Below are 21819 nucleotides of genomic sequence, written 5' to 3'. Positions count from 1 at the left end.
TCAGCGGGCTATATATTCCAAAACCTTTGACTGAAAACTGTTCTTGACCTTTCCTGCCAGCACAGCCCGGGCAGGCAAACACGTGCGGCACCCACTCATTCCTGCTCCGCGCTGCTCCCCTGGCACAGCTGTCGCCAGCACACCCCGCACCTCACCGTGCCCAGGGTGGGTTGGCGCTGCCTCCCGGGGCCGCTCCGGGGGCGCCGCCAGCGCTCTGCGCGGCGGGATCAGCGCGGCGGCAGCGCCGGCTCCACCCGCCGCCCGGCAGCCGGGAACGCTGCCAGCGTCGGCGGGCACGGCCCGGCCCGGCCTTCCGCATCCCCATATCCCGCATCCCCATACCCGCATCCCCATACCCGCATCCCCATATCCCCTATCCCGCATCCCCATACCCGCATCCCCATATCCCCTATCCCGCATCCCCATACCCGCATCCCCATATCCCCTATCCCGCATCCCGCGCTCCGCAGCGCCGCCCAGCGGCCGCGCTGGCCCCGGGAGGCCCCTCCGCGGGCGGGGCTCGGCCAGGCCGCGCCGCCATCTTGGCGGGACCCGCGTGGGGCCGCCCGCCTGGGCACCGTGCCTAGGGATGGGCCGTCCCGACGGATGGGACTGTACTCGAGGGCTGGGCTGTGCCCGAGGGATGGGCTGTGCCGAAGGGATGGGACTGTGCCCGAGGGATGGGACTGTAACCAAAGAATGGGGCTGTGCCCAAGGAATGGCCTCAGCCCTGTTCAGAACAGGGTGCTGGTGCTGTCGTGGTGCAACAGTCGGTGCCTCAGGTAACATGGGCATGAAGTGACACCCACGCCCTTCCCTCAGCGGCTCCTCGTGGCCAGAAGTTCCCACTGATGCCCCCTTGCCCTCATGTACTCCAGGGGCAGTACCAATCGCCCATTGATACCAAATTCTCTTGCACAGCCCTATTTTGTTTATCACCCACTATAGCTGTTTAAATGAAGTTGATGCTGTGCTCAGAATGGTGCTGTTGAAATAAGCAAAGTGGTTGGACTTGGCCATGTCCTGAGCAGGGCCCTGGCACAGCCCCAGTGTGGCCACAAACCCCAGCAAGGGTCAGCACTGACATTCCCAATGATCCTGGTGAGGTGTTTGGTGGGATGAGAAGTCCACACATTTTCCACTCCCCTGAGCTGGGAGTTATGGCTGTAACAGGTATGTTTGAAACACCTCTGTTGTACCCTAATACAGGCATTCCTGTTTTCCAAAGTTTCCAGCAGGATATTGGCTGATCCTGCTGGCTCTGGAATATGAGGCCATTTTTAAAGACAACTGACATTGTTGTAGTTTATTTTGTTAGTGACTCATTTTGGGTAGCATAGTTGAACTTTTGTCACTTGCTTTGGATATTCTATAGTATTGTAATTATTCAGTAGCACTTAGACTACATGTGCCCATTCACCAAACAATCCACCTCAGCTGTCTTTCTTCACTGAAAATTCCAGCATTAATTCTTAAACTTTCCTGTGGCTTTCAGAGCTGGGTATTTGTGTGGATTATTTAGCTGTGTTTTGGTTTGGTTCATATTCTAACATTCTTGGTAATGAGTATATAAAGTACTTTGTATCTAAGTGGCATTAGTTAGACAGCTGCGGTTACAAACAGCCCACATAATCATATTAAATCAATATTAAATGTGTGCTGCTGAATAGTTGTCTTTGGGATGCTGATGGTCCCAATTTAATTTAAACTTCATCCCACTAGTGCTTCCAAAATACCCCAGAGGAAAACAAATCAAAAATCAAATCCCCAGATGAGTAAGTCCAAATGGAATAACAGAATTTCCATAATTGGTCCACAGTGGCTTCATTTAGGTGGATGTACAAGTGTGTGGTGTGTGGCAACAAACAGTCCTAAACCTGTTGGTTGTTCCCTGTCGTGGAGGGAACAGCTGCGGAGAATTGGTTTTGAGATGTTTTTAGTGATAGGAGAGTTTGTTTATTTTAACTAGGAAAATAGAAGAAGATGGTTGGAGTTAAGACATTTGCTGTGCGAAAAAGATGTAAATACTAGAAGTTTCTTCAGAAAGGCAGTTTGCACTTACTGTGATGCAGCTGTGCTGCTGCTGGTTGGTTGCAGGATGGCCAAGAGTAGATGGTGTGAGGGCTAAAGTGGGGCAGCAGCAAGGACACCTGGAACTTCCCTCTGGACCTGCTTGGAATTCAAAATGGAAACTCAAATCAGCTGGTTATAACAAGAGCTAAACGTTCTCCCTTGCATTTTTTGTGCTGGGCTTGTGTTCAATGGCTTCTATTTCTGTGCTTGGGGCTGTGCTCAGGGTGATGCAGTTGAATTAAAACTATTGTTAGGAAGTTGCATCAATACTGCAGGGAGTGGTGCATCAAGTAGGAACCAATTCCAGTGTCCAGTACTCACTGGAGATGTTGTAATGTTGCCTGTAGTTGTTCATTAGGTCTTGCCATGTGCCAAAAGATACTGCACACAGGAGTTGTGTATGGGGAAGCAGAAAGTGAAGATACCTGCAAGGGAAGTGGGAATTCTCCCTTTGAGCAGGGAGAACCTTTCCCAGATGAAAATATCTCTGTTTTAATAGGTTGACTGGGAATTTAATTTGTAGCTCGATGGGGCTTGCATTTTTTGTGTCTACAGATCACCAGTTATTGAGGTCCTGCTGAGTTGAAGTTTCCTTACACCAGAAATGGCACTTCAGAGATGTAGGGCACACCTGGCAAATGCAGGCCAGGGGAACCTGGGGCTGGCTGTGTCCTTTCCTTGGCTCTTCTGTTCCCTTCCACTTACCGCCGAGAGCGTTCCAGAGGTCGCTCAGCAATTCTTGCCTGAGTGATTTATTAAGGAAGGGGAAGAGCTGAGGGAGCTGGGGTTGTTTAGCCTGGAGAAGAGGAGGCTCAGAGGTGACCTCAGCACTGTCTAGAACTACCTGAAGGGAAGTTCTGGCCAGGTGGGGGTTGGTCTCTTCTCCCAGGCACTCAGCAACAGGACAAAGGGGCACAGGCTCAAGCTCTGCCAGGGGAGGTTTAGGTTGGATATCAGAACAAAATTCTTTCCAGAGAGAGTGCTCAGGAATTGGAATGGGCTGCCCAGAGAGGGGGTGGATTCCCCATCCCTGGAGGTTTTTAAACTGAGATTGGCTGTGGCCCTGAGTGCCATGATCTGGTAAAGGGACTGGAGTTGGACCAAGGGTTGGACTTGATGATCTTGGAGGTCTTTTCCAACCCAATAGATTCTATGATTCTAAGAGGAAAAAGTAAAGGCACTGATGTAGATTTGTTGAAATTATTCCCAGCATCCAAAGCTACATTTGAAGTGTTGGTGGGGTTGTGTGAGTGTGTGTGTATTTATATATATGTTTATATATATGAGTGTAAATGTTTAAAAATTAGTACAATGGTGAAAGAAAGATAATGACCAATTTAGCCAACCTTTCTAATATGGAAGGGTTATGGTTCTTCTTTTCCCTCTGTGCTCCCTCCTATATTAAAACCCACCAGTAATACAACAATGCAGCTTACTGAGGGCATTTACTTTTTTATTTGGGGATTTTGATTCAGCATATGAAAAGTGAAAAAGTATTACCAAAAATCAAGAGAGAAAACAAAATACATTAATCTTTCTGTTGTCTTTTGAGACACTGCAAATAGGCATTTTAATTTAGGTGTGTTTGACTTGGCTTTGGCAGCAAGAGAAGCTAAAATAGCTTAGCAGCAGCAAGAAGTTTTGAATTGTCATCTGTTTCTGTGCTAACCTGCATTTTAGAATTATTTAAACTAAGTGCAGAATTATGTTCTGAGTCTTGCCATTCCCAAACAAATCAGATCACCAATATAATGAAGGATGTGAAGGGTATACAAATACAGCAAATAAGGAATTGCTTTTTTTCAGCCCACGAGAAATCATGGCTGACTGGTAGATTTGCATACAGAATACACAGATGTAAGGATTTTTCCATAAATAATTATAATTTCTTATAATAAATACCTTTATTTCAACCTGATCAGCAATGGCAGGTTATGCAAGTTATTTTTGTTGTTGCCATAAAAATCTTTAATGTAATTATGGCTTATTCTTCAAAGTCAAATCACCATATTCTCATCTTCAGTTCAGCTTCCTGCAAAAGTGATGATGGATAAATACTTGAGCACAGCCCCTTGGGGTCTGGGGTACCTTGCAAAGATCCAGTATTTAGCAGATATAGCCAAAAATAGCCCAGGGAAACCTCACGTCTATCAAGACCCTTAGATTTTAGTTATGCCCCCCCTCAAAGCCATGGACTTAAACATCTGTGAACTGAAGTTCAGATTCAGCTCTGGTTTTGTTCTACAACTTCCTCTTATATTTGTAAGCAGAACCAAAACCAGAGTTTCAAGTCTCTTTTGTCCCAAGGATCAGATGTGTGAACTTGAAACTTAAATCCAGATTTGGTGGTTTAGCTTGTGCTAATTTTTTTTCCTTTTGAAATGAAATGTATGAGCAACCACCTCAGCAGCTGGCCAGAAAAGCTGCCATTTTACCATTGCTAAATTAGCATTCTCTGTGTGAGTGTAAAAGGGGTCCTTAGGAAAGGGAAGAACACAAGATGCTGCCCTGAGACAGCTGGCAGGTGGCAAGTGGATGTCACACTTCCCACCAGACCTTTGCTGGGCCCCTCAATCTTGACCTGAAACCGAGTACTGGAATGATAATGTGTTATTCCTGTTGGGCAGGGAGTGCTCCCAGCATGGAGAGCAGTTGCACACACACAGAGTGGGTGAAGGAATCAGAGTAGATACAACAGCCATTTTCTGTTGTAAGCAAGTATGTAGACAGGCAATTTGTAATTGCACTTGGGTTTCTGCAGAAATTGTTGTGTTCTATTACATTCTTTTCATAGGAGCATTAGGGAGCTCTTTCAGTTAGACATCTTTTGAAATAGGTTTAAAAAAATTGTATTCTTCTTAGCTTACAAATAGGCAGTGGAGCCAGGCTAGTGGTTCTGTTTGGTATGGTTGTGGAGAATTGTTTAATTCTCCTTTCTGAGTCCTCTTTCTCTAGGTCAGCAGCCAGCAGCAAGGAACATCAAGTAAAAATAAAACTCCTATTTTTAGTTCAGCTACATAATGTCCTATTTATAATACTGAAATTTCAGCTACTACCTGGCCCCCTTCAGTTCCATGAGCCATCTCTCCTCTGTTAGCCCTCCTTGCTCTTCTTTCCCACCTGCCCCATTTGATTCTTTTGCAGTTATTTTTATAGGTTTGGGGATGCTTTTCCAAGAGGGTTCTTAATTCTGCTTGGTGCTGACAGCAATCAGTTCCAGCAATTTCACCAGAGGTGAGGGCAAGTAGCAGCTCACAGGGGATACTCAAAACTTGGCATAATTCATCCTCAAAATTTTAACACCATGGAACTCTTGAGGAAAAAAAAGAAGCTGCAATCATAATGATGTATCAGTTGATCCAGATAAATGTTTGCTTCTGCCTTTAATCCCTCATGACTACTGAAAATAAGACACAGTAACTTCATTTTCCTTAGGATGATACATGACAGTAATTTTCTTCCCCCCCCCCCTTTGGTTCTGTATAAATTTTAACACTGGCCAGTGAGAGGGAGGCAAAGAAGAGCATGTACACAAACATCTCATGGCTGGCCAATAAACTGCCTGCAATTTGGAAGTGAAATTGCCAAAAATGTGTTGAAAACCTCAGAGTGTAGCCCAAGTCTGGGGTTTTGGCAAGCAAAGGATGGCCCTCAGCACAGGACCTGAGGAAAAAAGCTTTTGTGCAAAGGTGGCCTTTACCCTGCTCACAGTCTTGGAGATAAGGCAGGAATGCTAACAGGGACAGTTCCAAAATATGTTTATCATCTTAAAGAGCAAGAAGGAAATGTTGATGTGCTCCTGGGCCAGGTCCTGCCGACATCATAGAGGGGTTGAAAAATATTTCACCCTGGCTAAGCCAAAACTGATGTAGAAAAATCCCCAGTTAGAAGCAGCTCATGAAACCAGACAGACCCTGTTATCCACCAGGAACCAGGCACTGCAAATATCTTCTGTAAAACATTTTATTTATTTCCTCCATACAATGTGTCTCACTTGAAAGAAATGAAATGGCTTGTAAACCTACTGCTTTTCAACAGGGTTGAGTCATGCTAGAGACTGATGAGGAGTTGGGTGGGGGCGGAGGAGGAGGGAAAGCAATTCTGGTAATATGGAGACCTTGTCATTGTGTGGCAAAGTTTGAGTTTTAAGAGCCATGATTATGCTGGAGAGAGATTTTTGCACGACGTGTGTGATACGTGGTGCTGAGCTGGGTTGGAAACCAAATATATAGATTGAGCAAGTGGTTAGCCAGGCACGGTCACGTTGCTGTGGCAGAGGTAGCAAAGTCTGATGGCTGGAAACAGCAGTTCTTTAGGAAAATGGAGAGCTGCTTTAAAAGAGCAAAAATAAGCAAACCCCACAATTTAAAAAAAAAAGCAACACCTCTGTACTCGCAGCATTCAGTGACAGAGGTACAGAACACTTTATGTGATTACATTCCACGAACAAATAGCTCTGCATTTCATGAAATTTCAGTTATCTCCCAAACAACAACAAGCTATTGTTTCTCTGTGTCCTGTTTCATCTCCTTGTTTGAATAGAGATCCAAAGAGAGTTCCCCCTTCTCAGACAGCTCTTTTTTCCCCCTTCTTTAATATGCAGAATAAATGATATGAAATGAAAATAAGTGAGGTATAAATAAAGGAAGCAGTATCTATTTTACTGCTGTGTCTCAAACCCTTCATCTGTAGTTGGGTAAAAGCTTTCTTTTGGAGAGAAAGGCAGTGGTTGGAATGAGGTTAGGTTGGATAAATGTGTAATTCTATTGTTATATTTAGTATTGCAGTATCTGTGAGCCGAGAGAAAGGTGGCAGGGTACAGATATGCAAAAGTGAAATATTTGAGGGTTATTAGTCCCTGCCTGAGGAGAGACCACATGTGGGAATGGGGTCAACAGAAAGGGAAAAATGGAAAATGTGAAAAAATGGTGGGGTGAGAAGAGCCCCTTGGAAAGTGTCCACAGTGTGTGAAGGGAGGAGGAGGAAGAGGAGAATGAGTGGAGCTCTGAGAAGAAAGGCAGGGAGGAAGGGGATAAACTCTGTACCAAACTGAAGTTTTATTGGGAGGTGGGGAATTTGTGATGTCAGAGATATCGAAGGGGCTTTGTGAGAAGTAAAGAGAAGACAGTGTTAGGTCTTGAATTTCCAAAGGCCAGCAGTGATGCCTGGGACAGCTGTTTTAGCAGGAGCTAGAAACTACATTTCTGGAGACCTGAAGGGGAGACTCACAACACCTTCCTGAGTGAAGAAATTCCCATTTTTAACCTTCTTTACCTTTAACAAGTTACAATCATTTCATGCCTTGTAACAGACATCCTCCAGCTATTCATTAAATGACTAATAGTATTGCACTTCATACAGTCATAAAGAATGTGTGTTGGATGTGACCATTCCTGGCAGAGCTCCAAATTCTGTTTCTGCAAAGAAGCATTTGTTTGCCTTCTGCTTAATAACAATCAAGGCAATGAAGATGCTGCTGCAGTGTTTTTAAAGATATTTGGAGTGTTTACTGCAACATAAAACATTCCCTGCTCATTGATTTATTTTGAAGTCAAACACCCGCCTTCTTCCTGAACTCCCTTCCTCCATTCACCTTTCACTTTGAGCAGAATCCTTTCCAAAGCAATCAGCTGGATCTGACCCAAATATAAATATGCTAAATTATGCCATTGTTCTTCTGTTTTCCTGAAGTATTTTTTTCCACCCCCCTCTTGTTTAATGCAAACCAATTTGATCCTGTTCCCCCAGCTTTGTTCTACATGGCCTTGCAATTATTTCTGTGTGTTTAGTTTCAGTATCTCTTTTCGGCCTTTTTTTCATAACCTGGTAAACAGTTCCAAAGTGGTAAAGTTTTCAAAGCTGGTGCTTTCCTTGTTTCTGGAGTCTGAAGTGCCAACTTAGTGCAGCTACATCTGCACTGGCAGTTAAACATCTTCTCTTAGAGACTGGTTTAAGACAGGAGAAAAGTAGTATGGAAAACATGAGATTCACAGCAGCATGGTTGGTATTTCCCTTCATTTTTGTTAGAGAAGGCCAGTTCAGGGATGTAGTGATGGCTTTAATATTTTCTTTTAGTTATATGGAAAGCTGCTATTGCTCTAGAGTATAAAATATGACAATAAAATGGGAATACTCTGCTTGCTTTTGCACACACGTTCTGCCTGCTGTGGATGAAAGGTCATGACCAGTAATGAAAAATGTGTGTGAAAACAGTTTGCATCCCTGGATCTTTGATTCCTTAAGGCCACTGAATGGGATTGAAAATATTCTCCATAAGGAGAGAGAGTATTTATGAATGTAGATGATGAATAATTTCTTATGGTGGTATAACTGTTCAAGCTTGTCTGCTCCTTGGACAGTGACAGAACAGACTGAGTTTGCTCCTTGTGAACAAGGTACCCAGTGCCTCTCTGGGTTGTATCAAGCAGCATTATCAAATTAAATTCCAGGTAAAATTCCACCAGGAAGGCAGCTGATCCCCCTTTTCTGGTATATGTGAGAATTACAACTGGAACACTGCTTCAGTTTTTGATTTAAATGTCTTGGGGTTTTTATTAGTATGTAAAAAATTACTAAGATACAGGAGAAATATAAATTCCATTTGATATTTGAATATGGATGAGAAAGAGAAGGCTATCTGAGGAGTCATCTTCATAGGAGAGTGTCTTACTCACAGGAAATTGGGAGCACAGTTCAAAGAGTGTCTTTAAGAGAGTCAGCAGCACTGGAGCAGCCAGGAGTCATGTGGTGAGGGGATACTGCCCTAGGAATAAATAGAAATACAATGCTGCTGCACCCAGCAGGGATATGGGGAGCAGAGTGGAACTGCCTTCCACTGAGATGGAGGTAATGGCACAGAGATGAGGCAGAATTTAAGCCTGAGATACAAACAGTGGCTTCAGAATCCACAGTGAATACCATTAAGTACCTTGGATACTGAGAGCCTTTGTGATACTGCCTTTTCCTTGAATGGTTTTGTAAAAATTAAAATACCAAATTAATTGTAGGTAAAACTAATCTTCATATTTTGTCTTAGAATTAAGAATCTCAAAAATTATTTAACTGTTTAGAAAATTTTTAATTTTTATTTAATGAAACTAACAGGCCAAGAGGCATAAGACTGGAGCTGAAGGCTGGTCTGGGATTCCTGAGTGGTCTGCTCTCCAGAACACTTTACTATCTTGCCTTTTTTCCTACCTTTAGACCCATTTGGGGGAAAAAGCCTCTAATTCATACTGTGGGTTTCTGTTTCCACATGGATATTTTGCATCATTGAGCTCATGATTCTAAGGGAGTAAACTTGAACAAGAAGGCAGCAAAGATTTATCTGTCCCTCTTATCTTGACAGCTTAATCATTGAAATGCACCAGCCTTAGAAAATTTTGTGTGTGAAACTATTGTAGTATTGTGAGGCAATAATATTTCTTGAGTGGCTGAAGTGAACCATGGACTTAAAGGGCAAAAAGCCACTAAACTAGAAAAACTTCCAGTTATTAAGTGGGATATTTTCCCTCAAGAGCAGTTCTGAATCTGGTCTGTTTCTGCAGACCATTTTTTGACACTAATTCATGTTTTGCATATGCAGAAGTAGGACTTGTCTGTTCTGGTGTTGGATATCCCAGGCTCTAAAGGTTCTCTCTTCAGCTGGAGAAAAAAGAGAGAAGCAATAAAATTACCAGGTATGTGTCTTCTTTAATTCAGCTGTGGAAAAACCCAGTTGTTCCATCAATCTGAGTGACAGCATTGGACAAGAAATTATCATGTTTATTTTACTCACAGTCATCTTCTTCATTGTTAAAGGACAGGCAAGGAGATACTGTTTCTCTGATGGTGATGCTCATGGCAGCAGAGAAAATTAGCTTTAAGTAGGTGTATTTCTGAAATGTATGTTTTTCAGTCCCTGACAGGGATGGGAATGTATTGGCTGTTATGGGTTTAGTTGCTAGTTAGCATATTTTTGTGTTTTATCCGTGGGACACAGTCACAGATGCCTCATCAACAAGTGCTCTCTGCGTGTTTTGCATGGTAAAATTTGGTACAAAAATTAGGCTTGTATACAAACTCCTGCTTGTCATGCTTGTTTGGTTTGAAATGACAGCAGAGCCACGATTCCAACAGTTATTGTCCTGTTTGCAAATGGTTAAAATTAATTTATTCTACATAGAAACAGAATTTAAACAGGTAGAGATCCTCTTCACTTACTCCTCCTGTTGTGTTCTCCCTTGATGATGGCACATAGGAAAAGGAGGAACATGCTGTTTGTTGTTTCTTCACTGTTAACATGAGGCAGTTATTCCTGATGGGAATTTGGAAAAAGGAGGGATGTTTAATTTAGGGAATTATTCCTGACTTGGTACTTAGTGCCCCATAAACTATAATTTTCATGCATTCTCCAGAGTTTTATCCTTTTCTGAACTCTCTTAGTTTTGGGCCTTTCTTTTTTCTGTTTCTCCACTACTGTGTATAAACATAAATGAATCCAAATTAAGATAATAAGTAGCTTTTGATATTAATATGTGCAGCAGGAAACTTCCCCTGTTGCCTGACCCTGCAAGAATTAGAAACCACTCGTGATGTTGCCACTAAGACTTTCTAGAGTAACGTGATCCATTTTGGTTTTCAGGCTAAATGCAGCGCTCTGAGATTCCCCTCACTGCTTTTCCTTCTGACATTTTGCTGTAATTCTGGAGAAGGAGGGCTAGGAGCCTTTTTTAGACAATAGCCACAATTCCCTGGGAAGGTGTTTTTGCATTCCCATGTAATGTGTGCACATCTTACAGATTTATTAACCTCTAGGACAGATAGAACTTTTCCTGTGAAATGGAGCATAAGGTGCGTAACAACAACCCTTCCAGCCTTCTAACCCTTCCAACCTTTAACCCTTCCAACCCTTCCAACCTTCAACCCTTCCAACCCTTCTAGCCTTCCAACCTTCAACCCTTCCAACCCTTCTAGCCTTCCAACCTTCCAACCCTTCTAGCCTTCCAACCCTTTCAACCTTCAACCCTTCCAATCTTCCAATCTTCCAGCCCTTCCAACCCTTCCAACCTTCCTACCTTCCTGCTCTTCTAGAGTACAAAACTCTAAAAGTGTTGGGTCTTTTGTGCCTTGGCTGTTTGTCTTGGCGCTGTTCCCTTTCCCAGTGGATCTAATATTGATTATAGGAGCCACAGAGACATTCTCTCTCAGGGGATCTAATCAATGTCTAGTATTGATTATGGCACCCATTGAGGCACGTTGAAATGATCAGTGTACTCTGTATCATGCTGAGGAAACAATGTGTGTGGCTTGTGTTTTGCCTCTCCTCTAACATGTTTGCTTCTTCCAGGCACATGGAATGCCAAACTGGCTAAGCTGTTTTCCTTGAGTACTTGTGCATCATGCCTAATTTTTTCCCTACTTCTCCCCAAGCTGGCAGTGATTCCAGAGACAACAAAGCAGCTCATTGGCAACCATCCAGGAAGAATTGCTTTGTTTTCTTTATTAAGCTGTGAGTTTATAAGACAGAGACTGGAATGGGCTTAGTTCTAGTAAGTTAGAACAGCCCAGAGGGTTTTCTGTGCCCCCCCAGCAATCTCCTGAGTGCCACTGGTGACATCCCCACCGTGGTGTAAATCGCTGGGTAACTCAGCACACCTTTTATTTAGCTGAATATAAATAAACAGCAGGATACTTGAAAGAAGTATCACTCAAGAGAAAACACAATCCTAGTGCAATTAGAGCATTTCTATTTAGATAATTGCACACAGAAATTATAAGCTTGGATCTAATCCTCAAAGGATACAGAAAATTGGCAGTTCCAGGATGATCTGCTTCTTTCACTCCTTTTCCCCCCCTTAATGCATTAATATCTTCGTTTCTCAAACCCTAAATGCTGAATTTTTTTGGCCTTTTTTCCTACTATAGTGAGAGGGATACTGAAAATGACAAAATAGCAAAGGATGCCCTAGAGATAATCTAATTTTTGAGGGAATCTGTGTAGAGAGTGATAACAAGCATGGTAATTTACTGCTGCTTGAAAGAAAAACATGACCTCATGTTACAGAGGGGCTTGCCCTAATTATGGGTGCAGACAAGGTGGTCACTGGGGGATTGGTGAGATAGGCAGTCATCTCCACAAACAAGTATTTACCTCAATGAGACTGTTCTCTCCTAACCTGCCTTTTATAGGCATAGACTTTTTGTCTGTGTTTTTTCCCATTTCTAAGAACTGTAGCTTGGTGCTTAGGCCAGGAGGTAGAACTAGTGGTCTGTTCCTGACTGTCCTGGTGACCTGGGCTGTGAGTTTAGGCATTTTATCCCATGTCTATAAAATGGGGTTTACCAGCCATAGGTAGAGTGCTTTGAGTGACTTTGTGTGCTCTAATTTGGTGTATTTCTTCACTTCTCTGTTGACTTTTTAAAAAAAATCCTTCAATTTTCTGTTAGACTGAGATCCTTAAAAGCCAGAAAATTGGGAGTATGAAGAGAATTCCCTGCTGCACTACTCAGAGTGCTCCGAAAGAACAGAGCTTTGGCCAGAAAGAAGGTGTTTTTAAATACTGGTGTATCAAACAAAATGTACCTGTAAATCCAGGTCACTGCTTTGTTCAGTTGTGTTTTCTTAAATGTCTCCTCAGTCCTTGGTTTGCAGCGAGTTCTGTGAGACGTATTTGTGCTTGCAGTTTATAGAAACACTTGGTGCCTTGAACACCTGCCAAAAAGTAGATTTTTAAAGGATGGAACTGGAATAAAGATCTTAGGTTATGTTACAGTTCATAAGATTAAAATCAGAAGTTTTTTAGAATAACATTTCAGCACATTAATTACTGAAAAATTATTGAATCCATCAATAAAACAAAATGTGAAGTCAGTAAAGCTGTGTATGAAATACCCTTATTGGTATTGAAAACTAGCTTTGTATTTATATGAGAAGATTCCAGATCAGAAAAATAAAATATTGCCCTTTGTAATGATGCCTTAGGATCGTTATATATTTGTAGATTTTTATATAGCTTAGAAATACTCACTGGCTAGAGGAGCAAAATATGCCTTGAAGTGATTTGTTCTGTAGGCCATTTTTTTTCTGCAGATTCCAGAGCTCAGATTTTTTTCACAAATATATGAAAAATGAGTAGGTATCCATATGCAGTTTCTGTGCATGAGGCCTCTTCCCCAGCTCTTTAACATTTAGGGGAAAGGAAAAAGTGTGGGTGTGAAAGTACGGAGGCAGTTTGAGAAGGCGCTCTTTAAATGGTATGGGATTGTGTCATTCTCTCTCATAAATTACATCCTCAAACCACCATTTAGTTCTTAATCCTACTTTGAATAATGAATATTCATCTAATCTGTCCCTGGTTCTCCATGTAGCGCCCACTGCTGAAGAACAGCTTTCCACAGCCACAAAAGGCACTCTGGATTTCAATCCTCAGGACCACCAGGACTCAGACTCGCAGGGGTTGCTCTGCTGTTTCAGCAAGCCTAGAAGGTCTCAGTGCAGGCAGAAGAGCTGAAATTGAGTGAGTGTGATCACATGCATCTGTTCCAGTCCCTGTTGTAACCCAGACCCGACAGACTCAGGCTCTGCCTCAGTGGCTGGTTTTATTTGGAATTGGTAAAATACAGCAATGGTCTGCTCCGTGTCCTCCCCAGTCATTGTCTGAGTGACACTCCCAGTTGGGTGCAGAGTAAAAGCCACAACAATTGAGGATTCTTCTGAGCTGAGGAAATGCTTGTTGACAAATTTTCTTGATTGTAGTTTTGAATCATGTTGTTAGATCAGGGGCAGCAGACTTAATGGCTGATGAAGTCATCCACATTTTCCTTTGTTGCTTGTGGTCTGCTGAATGTTCTCTTGTGTTACTGCCGGACACAAGTTTATGAAGTTGATGTGTTGTTATCAAAGGCCTTTTAGTGTGGCCATTATACACCTCTTTTTTTCCCCCTCCTCTTTTGCAGTCAGCCATCTGCAAGAGCTGTTTATTGTATCCAAATGATTGTGAGAGCCTTCAGTGAGGTTGTAAACAATGGCAGAGCTGGTTTCATTAGCAAAGGTCGTGCAGAATCAATGTCTGGGTCTGATTCCTTCCTTCTTAAACTTGTATCAGTATAATTCACTTTTAAGTGGTTGACTTCTGATTTACTTGAGCTCAAGTGAAAACAGATAGAGGTCCACACACTGACACTATTCATGTTGATGGGAAACCATTTATATTGCTGCCAAATTGTTGGGGTTTTTTATTACAGTGGCAGTGAATAAAAGCCAGAGTAAATTATAGAATTCACTATAATATGTGAGAAACGGAGCCATCTTACAGTAGCAGCCCTAAACTAATTCACAACAGTCATTTATCTTCATTGTTTTCTGCAGAGATTGGCTAAACTTTTAAATAGACATAGCTTTATATTGGCACTGGTTAAAAAATATTGTTACCTTTCTGAGTGTTAAAACACTCTGCACTGATTATATAGTATTTGTTCCAGAGAGAAAAACAGTAGAAAGGTTCCCGTGTCAAATTTTTATTCCTGTAGCTTCTCAAAGAATATTAAAAAACCCCACCAAAATCTCATTAATCTCAACCTTGGCTGCCTGATTTCCACACTTCCATGGGGAATATCACAGATGAGGCGGGAATTCTCAAGGGGGATTGTACCTCATTACTTGAGAGAATTAATTGGTAGTGCAAACCCCACAGAAGCATCTACAAGATACCTGAGCTGTCCACAATAACCTCATTTCTAGCCTTAAAAAGGAAAAAGGAGAGAGCTCTGTGCACTTAAATATTATAAATGTAACTAGGGTGAGTCTATAAGCTGCTGAAGCAAGTGATTCCACTTGGTGCAGTACTGAATGTGGGCAGGAATCACATTTACTGTCTCACCTCATGCTACAGGACTGTTCTCCAGGCAGCTTTTGGGTTGAGTCTCCTTGGGGGAGGGTCACTGTGCTCAGCATTGAGGAGCACGTGCATGGAACGTTGCATGTGGATGTTCAGGGAGGGAGTTTACCACCAAAACCAGCTGCAATCTTCTCTGTGTCATCAGATTCCTGTGAATTCATGTGAAAGACAGTGGGACTGGAAAGCAGTGGCTTGTCTATATGGAAAATATACAAAAGCCGTGAGTCAGAGTGACTCGGACACACCAGCATCTTCTGTCAGATCCCACAAAAGGCTGTCTGACAGTTAGAACAATGTACCTGATTTTCCATTTGCATTGGCTTTTCTGAAGTACAGTTTCCTGTTGCTTTGAATCTCCTTTAATACGTGTGTTGCTATTGTTACAGGAGCCAACAGAGGCCTTTTATTTCTCTGCATCTGTGGGGAAGGTCCCCTGGTCTGTTCAGTATTCCAGCTGAGTGGATATTAAAACTGGTGCTGACAATATCATGTCATCACCAGTTCTTTGGAACAGGGCTTGTGCTCATCACAATCTTGAGTGTTTCTCACAGTACTGTGTTCTAGAAGGCATAAAATTACCAGTGTAGGAAAGGGATGGATTCTGTGTGAAAATAAAAGCAAGATTGTATTAAAATGACACAGTATTTGAAATGACAGCAGAGACTTCTCAGCATTCACTGCTGTAGCTGTTGATGCCTTTTAGAGACTGGTGGATATTACATGCCTGGAAAGTCTGTATCATTGTTCAAGATTTTTATGATTTTTCTCACTGCCAGTGGTAGCACATATCCATATCTAAAACTGTTCTAAAAATACCCTTTCTCGTTGTAACTGTTCAATCAGGAGAATAAATGCTGATTTAGGGGCTTCAGGCAGGTCTGGGGACACAGGAGCTGCTTTTGTGGGGAGACAGTTACAGGAAAAGGCAGAGTCGTGGCTCCAGCAGCTCTTGCTCCAGCTGTGGTTAAAGACCTTTGTTCATTTGTTGTCCAGCAGTTTGTACCTGTGCAAAGTCCAGGTAGAATGTCGCTAAATCCAAAGTTACTTCCATGGGGAGAGGTTCACTTTATAAAGTGGGATGACGGGCCAAGAGCATTGCTTCTTACCTCTACCTCTGCTCCACATTGTCTGGTACCCTGTCCCACATCCTGGTCACATAAACAGCTGAGTAATTCCTAGATCTGCAACACAACTTAGATAATTTCATCTACTTTAGAGGTTCTTGCACCATAAACTGAAGCTCATTTTGCTGGGAAGGTGTGCTGCTCCCAGAAGGTGATCCCTGCCAGAGGTTTCTATATTGAAGCAGAAGACATGTGAACATTCCCCAAGAAATTCTACCTAGGGTGTTAATCCACCTCTTCTGGAGGGTACAGATGTCGTGGATATTGATGAGAAGGTAGAGATGGGTGTCAGCTGAATCTGGCAAAGCTGTCTGGCTGTGGTTTCCAGTAGTTTCTGGACAGGTCTTTGATCCCTGCAACCTATTTCTGTCATATTAGAAAACTCTTCTACAGATTTTTCTTGTAGCTTGTCAGGTTTGGTTGAAACATTTGGGGCAGTGCTTACTAAGCGTGTCTGAGGAATTGGTGACACTGGCATTGAGTTGAAGGATGCAAATTCCTTCTAGGGATTTGTGCGTTCACAGGGTTTGTGGTGCCAATTCCATGTAAGCAGATGTAGCCTGTATTGGTTCACAGCTACAAAAAATGGAGCCCATAATGCTGGGGAAGCAGGAAAAGCAGAGCAGAATGAGGATACAGGCATTTTTAGTGGTTTTTCTCCTTTGTATCATTTAGCCCAGGCTCGCTCTTCTCTGCTGGTCTCTATACTTGCCTGTTCTTTGGGACAGTAGTGCAGAATTTAAGAGTTTTAATGTTAAAATGTAAGATCAGGACCAGCCAGCACATGGAGAGAGATAATGTTATATTCCAGCAATAATAAAGGGGCTGGATGACCTAAAGAAATGCTGTAGCACTTTATCATCTCTCATCTTCCCTCCTCTCAGCTTGCACTGGCACTCACAGCCGTGGTACAAAGGCAGAGTTACCCACTGGTAAATGCAAGAAACTGGCTCAGGGAATAGAGTAAGGGAATGTTGTGCAGTGTGGTCTCAGTTATGAGGCTTCCATGTTTTGTTTGCCCCAGGATCTAAAACAGCTTGAGGTGTGAGAGCTGAGGCTGGGCTGAGCTCTGTGCTTTGGGGGACGCAGATCAATGCATGAACTTTGGTAACAAAGGAAGGTCTGACCCTTGGCTGTCACCTCCATCTGGCAGCTGGAGGACAGGGAGGGATTTCTGGCAGCGGGGGAAGGAACCAGTTCGTTCTGTAGGACAGCAGGACCCGCTGGTGGCAGGGCCAGGACCGGCAGTGCTCGGCATCTACTCACAGCCCACGGGAGTCAGACTGTCCCTTGTTTCTCTGAGTCCGACTGTGTCCCTTGTTCCCCTGGTCAGACTGTCCCTTGTTCCCCTGGTCAGACTGTGTCCCTTGATCCCCTGGTCAGACTGTCCCTTGTTCCCTGGCTGCCCCGGCGCTGCTCGGGAGCGCTGCACTTGCTCGTTGTAAACAGCAGCAGCTTGGAAGAACTCGACGGCAGGGGAGGAAATGCGCACACGGACACGTCACACACAAGGAAATTAGGAGGAGTTGGCAAAGCAAGGCAGAGTCAGCAGCCGAAAGTCAGAGAGTCTAGGAAAGAGTAGCATCTCTAGGAAGTCTTATTAGGAGTCCTTTTTGAGTGGAATACCTTTTAGTGAAGAACCCAGTGGAAGGTTTACTAATCTTAAAACAAAGAAGTGGAAAAGGAGGAGGTTCTAGGCAGTGCTCTTTTTCTTGACCAAGCAAGCAATGTTTGGATGAAGTAGACTTTTATTAGTTAAAAATACAGTAGTGCTCAAAGCCATATTTGGTTTAGCACTTTTCATTGGAGCATTAAAAGACCCCTCCAGCTTCTGCTGTGCAGAGCTTACAATAAAGTAGACAAGGCAGAGGAATAAGGAAGTGTTTGAAACAATGAGTATTTATTGTAATTTTTCAAAAACATAGAACAGTATCAATAATTTGCAAGACTGTCTACCGTAGGGAGTTTTTTTGGGAGAGAGTGTTGTTTAAAGGGTTACCTCCAACAGTAGCCTGACTGCCAGGAATACATGTTGTATAGTCCTTGATTGTCAGTGAGCTCAAGCAGACTGACCTTCAGGGATCTGTTCTCCCCTTGTCCTCTGGATGTTATTGATCCTGCTTCAATGCTGCTTGTACATGTTCTTTCAAGGTATTTTTTGACTGGCTGAAAAATGTGTTTCTGGTTTAATACTAATATTTTGCCACTTAAAACATTTTGTTTGTTAGCCAGCTTTCAAAGAGGGAGAACGAAATGATGTTTCTGGAATGGTATACTGGGAGTTCAGATGTGGAGTTGCGGATATTCTGGTTGTGTGGTCCCAGAAGAAAAAATCAATGTTTGTGATGGAATGAGAAGAGCTTGGACTCCAGCTACAGAGGGAGGGAAAGGACTGTCTTACACTGTAGGCAGCCCACACATCCCACACTACAAAACAGACCCACACAATGCTCTGTTTGCTGGTCTGAATCACCTCAGCGTACGGGGAGTGACAGGGATGGTGTTTTTGCCATTGGGGACTGTTACAAAGATAATTGCTAAGGCATTATCTTCTGTAAGAAAAGCAGAGCTGTTTAGTGCATGGGTCAATTGTCACTGAAAGATTTACCCAGAATGCATTTAAAATGTTAGGTATATTAAAAAAGACCATCACCAGTTCATAAACCAGTTATTCATGCAGTGGGCAGGGGAAGTGGAAGTGCTGAGAAAGTTTTGGTCTGAGCTTGTTGCCATTGTCTCACAGAAATGTACTTGTCATAGCTGAGGTGTAATTAGCTTTTAGGTTAATATTGTAAGGCTTTGGAATTACCTTTCCTAAAATACAGAACATTTCTACCCTTTGTTTTGTTTTGTTTCCACAAGTGAGACACTGCATATTAAGAAATGCACTTACATCCAGAACACACATACTCTGTTTTTTCTTTTTTTTTCTTTCCTCTTTTTTTCTTTTAACCAAGTGAACTTTGGAACACAGACTTAAAATTAAATGCAGGACAAATGTTATAGTTATTATATGCATAAGCAATAAGTATGATTTTGAATATGACAATATTTTCTGTTGTACTCCAAAGCAGAGAAACTACATCTTTTCTACAGTGACAGAAGCAATAGTAAAAGTTAAAACATCATTTCTCAGGTTCTATAAGCCAAACTGACTGATGTGCTGTCTGCTGAAATACACATTGCTTCAAAATTGATGCTGCTGTTATTTTTTATATGTCTAAACTTCTAGTCGTTTGTCTTCCTGAAAGACAGAAAAAAGAGGTGGGGGAAAGAGATTCCTGGCATCTGCCCATAATGAAGGATTCTTTTTATTCTGTATTTCAAATCTTTCTCGATCAAACTCATGCCATTCTCTGAGCTGCTTCTCGAGAAGGAAAAATAGTTTTTAGCCTGGAAGACAAGAATTAAACAGCTTACCCTAGAGGGCCCTAAAACTAATAGGAAGGGTGAACACTCCTGTAATTATTCATTCTGATGTTTCAGGTTTGAAAAATGGAAAGTAAAACAATCTGAATAGTCTTTCTAAATGGTCGTAGAGTGAAAAATTTTCTTGTCATGAGAAGGATAGGAGATCTTGATCTTAAAGGAGAGGAAGACCTGAGATAGTTCAGAAGTGTCTTGCAGTGTACTTACCTTACTCTTTTCTGGCCCATTCTGTGTATTATCTGTGAAAGAGAAAACATAATATTTCTAGTTATGTGAAATAAATTTACCTTCCTTCTCGCATTTGCATACTGAAGATAAAGCCCTGGTTCCTTTAACTCAGGACACACCGAGACTGCAGCTGAAGAAGGCCTTCCTGCTTTTTCCCTCCCCCCAGTTTTTCCCTTGCTCAATAAAAAAAAAAATCATTATTTGTCTGTTTAGCATCCTGTGATGCCTGAAGGGGTCAGTTAAGTGCTGTTTCTTGCATGAGGGAGAGGATGAGTGGATTGGAGGGGGAAGGGCAGGGGATGCTTTCATTGGGCTGAATTTCTCTCAGTATCAAGAGGCAAGTCTATGCTAATCTGGTTTGTTTTGTCTGAAGTGGTTTGGTACCAGGTAAAGTGAAGAGCTGGGAGCTCTGAAGGGGCAGGAACCTCTGCAGCTGATGGGGATGAACATCTCGGGATAAACCTTTTCCATCAACACAGCTGTTCCCAAGGTGGATGTTTGTCCACAGCCTCAGTTCTCTGCAGTGCTGAACCAACCTGTAGTGTAAGAGGGGGCTGCCTGCAACCCCCCTGGGGATGCACTGGGTGTGGAAAGCTCTACATGTTTATTGGAATACAGAGCACAGGGAAGTTTTGCTGTGAGATGTCTCAGAAAATACATGTGAACAAACTGAGAGTTAAGGATTGGCAGAGGTCTTCGATTTGCAAGAAAATTTTAAGAATATATTGCTCTTTGTTTTTTTCTCCCATTAGTTGAATGACTTCTTTCATCAGGAATTAAGAGCCCCATCCTCCTTCTCTTCCCATCTCTTGATCTGTAGTAGGATAGAGCAGAGAGGAGATGGTGACAGAAGTTGTGTTTTATGGTACTGCCAATCTGGTCACCTTAAGTCTTAATGAAACATTGATTAAGAACCCCTGGTATGGTTTTAACAGAAGAGTTTAACGGAAGTTATAACAAAGAGTTATTTCTTTTATTTCTTCTTATTTCTTCAACCCTGCCACCAAAGCTTGGGAGGAAACCTGAGTATGAGGGAGTGCTGGGTCTCTCCACAGTGCTGAACTGTTCCACCAGAAGCTCAGCCAAGCTCTGCAGCACCAATTGTCTGTTGTGAACATTATTGTTGCAAAAATAATAAGATAATTAATTAAGATGAACTCCTGTCATTGCAGGAGTTCGGTACACACAACATGAAACACACTTAAGGCAGGTAAAATAATTGACAGAAAGATTTTCTTAGATCTTCATCTTCACCATTCTCTTTGTTGTAATTTTTTTGTTCTTGATATTCGTTTTCATAAAATGCTGTTAAATGTCAACAGCACAGAGCTTGGAAATTAAAACTTGGATAAATTATTATCTAGTACAGCATAAACTGATGTATTAAAAATTATGGAAGCAAATATCTTTTATTAAAGCAGAGTCTTTGTGCAGATCATAACAGCTGCAGTTGGTTATTTAGCCTTTCAGAGAGCTGGTTTATATTTTATGATGGGAGATTAGAAGCATTATTGAAGTGTGATAAAAATCAGCTGCACATTCTGAAATTAGTGACACTATTTCATTGCCTGTTTCATTTTTCATAGGGTTCAGTACCTTCTGCAGTGTAGTGCACACTAGAGGACCTTCAAAATTAAAGAATTCTAGATTTTGTAACATGACCAAGGGAAAAAATATTTTAGTAGAATTATATAATGAGCAGAATTCTCCATGGATGTAAATTATCAAAGCTACATAGATTTTAGTAGATGATGGTATATAATGTGCAACTTGGGGATCTGGTTCTGCAGAATTTTCCTTGCAGTATTTGATGCCATGATTATTTATGTTTATCTTTCTCAAAGCCATCATAAACTAAATGACTTGCAAATATCTACATTAAAAACAAATCCAGACAGAAAAATGTTATTTGAACAGTTTGAGAGGAGGAAGAGCCAATGCAAGCAGTGCCTTTGAGCTTCATGCTCTGCTCAGGCTGGGAAAATGACAAAAGTCTGAGCTGGCATCATGTATTGGTTTTAAAACTGAGAAACCTACTTTGGGAAATTGATGTGTTCTCAGCTTCCTGCTGTGTTCACTCACACCTC

The sequence above is a fragment of the Pithys albifrons genome, chromosome 12 (genome assembly GCF_047495875.1).
Source record: "Pithys albifrons albifrons isolate INPA30051 chromosome 12, PitAlb_v1, whole genome shotgun sequence".
Classification (NCBI taxonomy): Eukaryota; Metazoa; Chordata; class Aves; order Passeriformes; family Thamnophilidae; genus Pithys; species Pithys albifrons.
The sequence above is the reverse complement of the archived record's forward strand: the minus strand, read 5'-3'. Positions refer to the sequence as shown.